Source organism: Malus sylvestris, chromosome 7 (genome assembly GCF_916048215.2).
Source record: "Malus sylvestris chromosome 7, drMalSylv7.2, whole genome shotgun sequence".
NCBI lineage: Eukaryota > Viridiplantae > Streptophyta > Magnoliopsida > Rosales > Rosaceae > Malus > Malus sylvestris.
Genome location: NC_062266.1, coordinates 11,832,501 through 11,842,041, shown reverse-complemented (window position 1 = coordinate 11,842,041; position 9,541 = coordinate 11,832,501). Strand labels below are relative to the sequence as shown.

The following is a 9,541-nucleotide window of genomic DNA, read 5'->3' as shown; positions in this document are numbered from 1 at the left end:
GGTGGAATGAATCCTAGATCTCGAGTGTATAGCTGAATGCTCTTAACTATTTGAGTTACAATCTGTTGGTAAAACTGTCTTTAGACGAATGTTTACTTATGTGAGCTTGGAATACCGGCAATATAGATAAAACCAAAGACAATTAATATTTGCAACTGCACAAGATCAACCCATGGTATATTAAGGGCAAGCGCAAGGTCGATTATTATTCAATTGCTATGCAAATGTTAAAGGTCATTCTTAATTTAAATAACAATTTGTTGTTTCTATGAGATGACTTAATCCTTGGTCATGCATTAAATCGTGTATCCTTATATGAAATTATATTACTAATCCGACATACAATTAAACACATGTATAGAAATTCATTTAAGTGTGGAAGAATTGTGTGGTAGCAGAAATTTGATGAATTCTGTTTTGACGAATTTTTAATTACAAAACAATCAACATCTTTGATCAAAGACCTAAGCCTTACGCACCCACGAAATGGGGAGGGGGGTTCGGTCAATGATCTCCGATGCTTAAGTTAGTTTCTCTAAAAAGAGCAAGTGTTTAGAGCTTGTATGAGTAGCAAAAGCTTAGCGAAATTTGGAGGTGATGAGGGTATTTATAAGAGGTAGTAGCCGATCATGGTATAGGGTTTTGTCCTACACATGGCAACTTCATGTTAGCCAAGTTATTTCATCTGTAGAGTGTGTAAGGAAATGATATTTCCAAGATATTAATTGGGAGATAATATCTTGGAATGATGATGAGAATATCCCTAATTGATTGTGATAGGGATTCCTTACTTGATATGGTTGATCTTTAATTAGGATTGTATTAAAGATAGGATTTGGTAATTAATCTTATCTTTAATGCCTTTGATTTTTCCATGCCACGAGTAGGGGAGATTTGAGTAGTTGTAGTCCTCTGCTTGAACTTCTAGGGATGTTGAGCTGCACGTCGACTCCACAAATTGTATCAACAAGAATCAATGTCACTTCCTAGAGACATATGTAGTTGGAGGAGGTTTCCCCATGGTTAGGGCCTCAACTCCAAGTCGAAGTTTTTTTTTTTTCTTTTTGAACAATCAATATTATCTATACTAGGGGTTGGGAGTGGGCTAGGCCTCACAATGAGGTAGCAACAATATGGTTCAAATTCGCTTTTGGTGAGAATCGAACCTAAGACCTCTCACTTACAAGTGAAGAGGAATACCACTAGATCGTAGTATTAAGTGGCAACTCCAAGTTGAAGTATTAATTCTCTCTTCCTTGCTTTCTCTTGAGTTAATGACATATTTCTTTTCTAATGACAAAAGGACTTGCAGTTTGAAAAATCCAACATAGACCTAAACCAAAGCACAGGTTGAATTTTCAAATTGCAATACCCATCTAAATCCAACATGTGAAAAGTAGTTGCACTCTTCAGTTAATGAGTCTTGACTTAATATATTTTTAGGAGTTTGAAAGTCCTAATGATGAAGAAATTGGGTATCGAATAAAAATTACTGGCTTCAAATCCATCACTCTCCAAGTCAATGTAAGAATTGAAACAGATACTCTAGTGCCTTAATTTGCTGCTGAAAGTCCGAAACTTTCATCCCCTTCACTATCTGGTGGTTTGGGTCTAGACCTATAAGTGGTTCGGGTTTACTGGATTTGGATCGGGTTTCACCCGATTCATTAAGCTAACATATCACTCACACCTAACTTGTTAAGCTAATGGGTCAACCCATTAACAATTTTTTTGTTTTTTTTTGTTTAATTTTGTATTCTAATGCAAATTACACATATTTTACTCAAGATTTCAAGCATGAAGGTCCAACACATTTAGAAATATCCAAATGCAAATTTGATAAGTCTTGCAATTGGCCATATAAATATGATAACACCTTATAAAAGTGTCAATACAAATATCATAAACCCTTACAAAGGAACTCATGAGATCAACTATATGTGTGTCTATGCAAAAATTCACTCTTTTTTTCTTTTCCTTTTTTTTTTTTTTGGTATCTTGTATGGTGCTGCTCATTTGTCTAACTTATAATTTCACGCCATCTCAAAAGTTAAAGACTTACTTCAAAAATTAACTCATAAATCAATTAGTCAAGAACGCAAGTTAAAGCAATGCAATGCACTTGTCCCCGTTGCACCCGTCTCTATCTCTTTTTAGAAATTACTAGAAAATATGCTCGTGCTTTGCTGCGGGACCTTGAATGCACCAGCCTTAACTGCATAAATATGACACATTTAACCTGAATAAATTAAACATAATCCTGAATGAACAGAGGGATAGATGAGTGACATTATCTTGATTTTTCTTGTAAAACTCAAAGCTTACTATCCAAAACCAAATAATTTGTACCATTTACATGCTTGTGTGCAACATATGCCCTTCACTGGAAAAACATCAAAAATCGAACACAAATTTGCAAATCATTGACAGATTTTGTTTTACATTTTTATCATCAAATCAAGTGGCAGTGTAGCACGTAAAATTACAAACTTGAAGCAACCAGAGAGAGCAGAAATTAAGATGCAGAGATATCCTCAAACTTGCAACATACTATATGGAAGCTAGCCGTAGAGGTTTGTGAAGCAAATTGCGGCGTGAGTTGCAGTCAACTGAACAAAAACATAGTAGTTTAACTAAAAATATGCATGATGAAATGGATTCATAGTTTTCATGCATGACACAACCCTATATTATTCCATAAGTCAATATCATTCCACAAAATGAAATTATAATGCTTACTTGTTGCAGAGAGATCAATGACACAATGAAGGCATATGGCGAAACTTAGTAACCTATAGCATTCATTGCACTTTGTAGCCGATATGATTTTGCATATTTGATGGCATCTGCTAACACAAAAAAGGCCACAAAAGGGATGCCAAGTCTACTTTGATTCTTATGTCATGCAATAAATAGAACAGATAGATGATGTTTTCCATATCAATAGCATACCAAGAAATGTAAAGGACGCAACATAGTAGCTTACTAATTCAAAAGATTAAATGAACTATAAATGGACCAGTGGTTAATCGAACAAATTCAATACAACTAAATCACCTACTAATTTTCAGCTAAGCACTACATTGCCAAGAAAAGTGCCCATATTGCTGTGAATGTAAGAAAAATGAGTTAGCACCATCCACTGCTCATTTTGATAAATGGAACGCGTAGAATCTATTCATTTCAAGTAAGTAAAAATCCAGAACAGGGAGATGGAGATATCGGACGTTGAAAAGTGATTAAATTGCCATCTTAACAATTGATTTAACCTATATACACCTACAGGTATCAAATTCGATCTTAGATAAAAATAAAGCTGCTGATGAGATCACTGATCCTAGTGTGAGTCATCACTTCTACTTTTTATGGCAATGATTACTTACAGTTCTCATGCGTACTCAATTGATCAATAATATCGACAATATATCCATCATTTCAGAAGGGTCATTATTAAACATCTACTAATCCGTAGTTACCTGTAGTTTGAGAACTGGAAGCCTGAGGCATAACAAATTTGTAGATGTTTAGTAATGACCCTCCTGAAGCTCTTTATCAACTATGCATGTGAAGTTAAGAAAGGCATGAAGCAATGGAGTCAAGACAAGATTAATTTTAATTTAAGAATTTTAACAATGAACCTTGAATTAGTACACTTGGTGATATGGATTCCATGTTTCATCAAGACCACTCTGAACAAATGCGAGATTTTGGCATGGATTCTTCGTTCCCATTCTCACTTTTGACTTGGCATCTATTGCTCTGTTTAACATGTAACATTATATGTATTAATATAACACGTATATAAACCGCATATTGCATTGTGTGTATATAATGTAATCAATTTCTTATACCAAAAAATAGTTGGCAAATGACACATTCAACCTGCAGATATAAGTTCTATTCAAGTTTATACCAAATTCATATAACATTTCCAAGTAAATTCATACAAAATTCGTTTAAAAATAAACAAAAATTTTAGCAAGTTGGGCTAAAATACTACAATTCCTCAAAGTCGAAAAAGCGGGGAAAAAGGAAGTCAGCTTAGCATAATATACAAATTTTCAAGCTTTGAATTGCCTTGTTCGCTAATCAGTATTCTGTTATGTATACATACAACCATTGAACTTATTATTTGAATCCAAAGCGGAAAGGTCAGGAAGACATTCACAAAACCAAATCAAACGCACCAAATATCACATCAAAGAATAAATTATATAAATTGACAGATTGAAAGAAACTCAGTAGAGATTAGAAAGAGAAAGAGAGACCGGAGGAAGTGGGAAAGTGAAGAGAGACGTAGTTGTAGAGGTTAACGAAGGAAGCCATTGCCAAGAAGTCAAGCTTGAATAATTAACATTTATTGTTACAGATGATTAACTCTAAGGTTTCTCAATATCTATGATCAAATGCATGTAAATGGTTAAATGAGTAATTTAGCTTATTGATTTTTCTTCAGCCACCAGTGCAAAATTCATACGAATTCTCTCATATGCTTTGTAAATCTACCAAGATTGGTAATAACATGCTACTTAGTAGAACATTCATTATTCACCCATTACTATTTAGCTCATAGTTACGAATACATACATATATTCTGGAAAATTTAAATACCTAATTGTGCAAAAGCATATGATGAGGGAACGAAAAAACCAAAGTAGGTACCTGGCTAAACTGGAGAGTAGTGTTGTTAACATACCTAAGAATATACTAACATTCGTTTAAAAATGCATTTATGTAAGTACTAACACTACATGGCACTAATAATTATTGCTACGCATATGAGGATTAATCAACCCTTAATGGCACTAATAACGGACTTACATCTACATATTTAAGAGGATTGATATAATTGAGTGAAGTGTAATCACTAGCGTTTCACATTTAACATAATTTCAATTATGAAATCTACATCCCAGTTAAATAATAAAATCAGGGATTAAACTTATTTACTATAATATGTTCATGTATTATAAATTATTAATACATGCAATGAAGAATGGTTCCATAGTACACGTATACTGAGATGCAAAGAGGGCAAAAGATTGCATAATTGGAAGGAAGAGCTTCAAGATGAGAATTGAATTGATCAGCAAAAGATTGCATATACTGAGATGGAAATTGTAAGGAATGTGGATGTACAACTCACATAAGAATTGACTTACCTGATAAGTGCACAGTAACCAAAACCCAAAAAAATTATAATACGCAAACAGAAAAATCTAAACGAAAAAACCAAGGAGATAGGAAAAGGAGGATGAATCATTATTTAACTGAAGAATACAATTCATAGAACAATAATTAGTACATAAAACAAAGCATCAATGTAAAAGTCATGGGGCTACCTAAATTCTAAGGGTTGAGGACGATAGCTTAATAGCACCAAGTTCCATTTTCATTCAGAGTTTGGAAACTGAATTCAAGACTCTTCTGGGTTCCTATTAACAAACATAACATGGCGGACCAAATTAAAAACAGCTTTAAACCGAAAATTAAAACCTGAGTAGTTCTAGTTCTTTTTGTAAGAATTCTCATAACCCTGAACAAAAAGAAAAGTTTACCGCAAGCTTGGAGCTAATCGGGGTCACATTCTCCTTGCTCTGCAAGTACACATCACAAAATTCGAAGTTGAAAACTTTTTTAAAATATATATAGCAACTTGTCCTACCAACCTGACTTTAAAATACAACTTCACTGCTTTTAGAGGGTTGTGGTTTCTTACATCACAAAAATGATATATAATGTAAACTAATGAACTTGATTCTCCGTGGAGGGGTATGTGTATCTTTTAGAACATCTATAGCTGACAAAATGGAAAGGTAAAAAGCCATTAAACAATTATGTACACCTAAACAATGGTCTAAAAATAAGCTAGCTTATATAGATGTTACCAGAATCTCAAAATGAACGATGCCCTGGAAATAGCCATACCCTATTGCGCCTCCTTGTTCCCAGTTTGTTCCGAAATGGGGGTTTGACTCATAGTTTGCTCTGCAATGGGAGTTTGACTTATAGTTTGATCTGCAATGAGAGTTTGAGTTATAGTTTGATCTACAATGGGAGTTTGAATCTTGACCGAACAAAATTATTGATCGAAATCGTTCTATTTATTAATGCTTGTTCAGAGTGAAATCTGTTTTCCATGCAAAGAAAACAAAGTGAAATCTGTTTTCCATGCAAAGAATCTCTTCGCTCTCCGCTCAACACTTTTGATACGTTTTATTTAAAATGGGTTCTCGAATTGGTCATCTCACAAGGTATTCTAACTCTCTTTTCATACATTTAAAATAGGGCTTGAATAGCCTAATGTAAACTACACGAAAAAAGATTTTGAACTTGGTCCAGTAGCTGAAAAGAATTTGTGCCTCCAAATACTAATGCTTACCCATAACCTAGAATTTAAAATTAGCATTTTGTGGCATTAGGATGTGAAAACTGAAGCGGCCGTTCGTTCTCTCTTCAGGTTTTGCTTTTTTTTTTCTTTCTTGTTTTCTTCTTGTCGTCCCCCTTCTTCCTGAAAGGGAGGTAAAACTCAACGTGGGTGAAGGAGAGTGGCCACCTCCTCAAACCATTTTGCACGTTTAAAGAAAATGGGAGCAATTGCTTCCCTAATTTCTTTTATTATATATATATTATTGTTATTATTTTATTAGTTTATTACTTTTTTGTAATTAGGCGGTTTAGATTCTTTTGTTGATCAATTTCCACTCTTAATTTTTCTTACCACTTAAAACCCATTTTCCTAGAATGCAGGAACCACTCCATTGGAAATTATCCCAATTTCATTTTCAGTTTGTGAGTCTTTGTAGATTTGCCAGTGGGGTCTCGACTCTTGACGGATAAAACAATGGTCTTGTAGATTTGCTCGTAAAGCTCTGGTACCAGCTCAGGTGTTTTCAACATCACCACCTTCTTTTTATTATCTGCCTTTACCGGCAATGTTGTTCGTGGCTTTGTTCTGTCCCAGCAACAACCTAAAAACAAATCAACAAAAAATGCATTGATATCATACAAACAATTTGATACTTTACATCTTCAAGTAAAAAAAGAAAAATCAAATAGCTACAATATTTCCCCAAGTAAACAAAATTATTAATTATAAACATTGAACACTAACTATTTCTCGAATTAGATAGGGGTACCGATACTATTTCTTAAATATAACACTAGTACTATCATTATTTCTTAAACTGAACACTGGCATTATCATTATTTCTTAAACTGAACGCTCACTATTTCTTAAACTGAGTACTGGTACTATCACTATTTCTTAAACTGAACATTCACTATTTCGTAAACTGAACACGGGTATTATCATTATTTCTTAAACTGAATACTCACTATTTTGTATATTAAACACGGGTATTATCACTATTTCTTAAACTTAAGACTAATATTATTACTATTTCTTAAACTGAATACTGATTATTTCATAAGTTGAATACTGACTATTTTTAGAATTGAACACAGGTACTGTCACTATTTCTTAAATTAAACACTGACTATTTCTAGAACTGAAAACTGACTATTTATTAAATTGAAAACTTGTACTATCATTATTTCTTAAACTAAATACTAACTATTTTTCGAATTAAACAAAGATACTATCACTATTTCTTAAATTGAGTACTGATGTCATCACTAATTTTTAAACTAAACACTATTTCTATAATTGAACATGTGTATTGTCACTATTTCTTAAACTGAACACTGTTATTATCACTATTTCTTAAACTTAATACTAACTATTTCTTAAACTGAAAATGGGTATTATCACTATTTATGAAACTGAACACAAGTACTATTTATGAAAGTGAACACGATAACTATTTATGAAACTGAACACGAGTACTATTTATGAAACTAAACACGAATACTATTGCTGAAATTGAACACTAACTATTTCTAAAATTGAACATTAACTATTTCTAAAATTGACCATTAACTATTTATAGAACTGAACACGAGTAATATCATTATTTCTTAAACTAAACAACGACTATTTTTGTTATGCATGAAACAAAAACATAATTTCAAAATACCTCCAAATACACCACATAAATTTTCATTTACAAATTTATTATTTTCATTCACAAACTCACGACACAACACCCCAAATGCACAAATATAATGGCCAGCCATCATCAAAGGTTTATAAACTACATCACAAAGCAAATCCATGAGAACATGAGATATTACAAACAAACAAAAAAATTAAACGAACCAAACTCTCATTTTTATTTTAGCATTCTAATGGCTTATTTTCCAAATCAATACAACTTTGCCTTAAATCTGCCTTCCATTCCAATCAATGCTTCCTTGTACCTAGAAGTAACAAAAGAATGCTCACCAATACTTGCAACGTAATGCAGTAGCTTAGTGATTTCAAAAGGGAAGCTTTCCCTCAAGTACTTAAATCCATCAGTTCCTCCATTACTCCTCTATGAAATGAATCAAATATATCAACCATGACAGATATTTAATATTTTTCTCTCTAATTTCTTACCAAAAACAGCAAAACAATCAAACATTCAACAGAACCCGCAGCTCGCATCTGCCCCTTGATATATTTTCTTCCACATGAACTCTTCAACAAAAGGAATAACTAGCCAATCCCATGAAGAAATTAAACTACATTCAGAAAGAACACAAAAACAAACACCCTTCATTCCTCTGCAACAATGGTTCCCCTCTTACTCACATAGATACCATCAAGAAACTTCCTAATACACAAGATGGCATTTCTGGTTGATCAGGGCACAAGATTGAGAAAAAATTCATTTCCATCCAAGATGGGGTTATCCTTGACCTTTTCACATTGGGTGATAGAAACATCATCATATCCACCTTACTCACCTTCTTTCAAAAAGTTACGTGTGTCGATCGACTTGGCCTCATTAGTGATGGAGGCATTGATGGAAAAATTAGCATACACAAACGCATCTTGTAGCGATACCCCTTGGTGATGTCGGTGATGAGATTTTCGATGTGGGAGAGAGCGGTGCAAATGGCAGGGCTGATTTTAAGGGAGGCGAACCAGGCCTTGACCTTCAGCTTCAGCTTTTTGGTCTTATTCCCATGAGGACCTCGATGATCTTGGCGTGGACCTTGATCTTGACACCGTCGGGGATGTCCTTGGTCTCAGAGGAAAGGATGGTCATCATCTTCGCTTCTCTGGTTGTTTTTTTCTCTCTCTCTCGCTTTGCAGGTCCGGTTGGTGATGAAAGGAGACGAGGAATTTGAGGTTATGGAGGCAGGGAATAGCAAAGAAAAAAGGAAGAGAGGATAAACGAACAAAGACTTGTCGTCGGGGCAAAATCGGAAATTTATAGTTTGAGCCATTTTAATTGGACTAGTTTAATATTGAGTTTTGTCCTAACCATTAAATAAAGTTATTACATAGTTTTTTGTTAACATTCAAAGTTTTCAAGCCTTTATCATTGGTTTTCCTTTATATTTTCTCTGACTTTTTAACAGAATAACAAAAAAAAACACACATCAACAATCCCAAATCACAAATTTTGATGCATTCAAATTTATCTCC

At 33.6% G+C, this 9,541-nt stretch overlaps 1 long non-coding RNA gene and 1 pseudogene across 2 annotated transcripts; both read right to left on the bottom strand.

Moving 5' to 3' along the window:
• Positions 1-2,584: 2,584 nt before the first annotated feature.
• LOC126627903 (uncharacterized) lies at positions 2,585-6,118 on the bottom strand. 2 transcript variants are annotated; one of them, XR_007625170.1, is made up of 4 exons: positions 5,889-6,118; positions 5,343-5,435; positions 3,639-3,759; positions 2,585-2,846 (listed from the first exon to the last, which is right to left on the bottom strand). It is a non-coding gene; the product is annotated as an uncharacterized LOC126627903 (long non-coding RNA). The 2 variants fall into 2 exon arrangements; XR_007625169.1 differs by lacking the exon at positions 5,889-6,118 and having other exon boundaries at positions 5,343-5,659.
• Positions 6,119-8,473: 2,355 nt separating this feature from the next.
• Positions 8,474-9,307, bottom strand: LOC126629739 (60S ribosomal protein L9-like; annotated as a pseudogene).
• Positions 9,308-9,541: the final 234 nt, after the last annotated feature.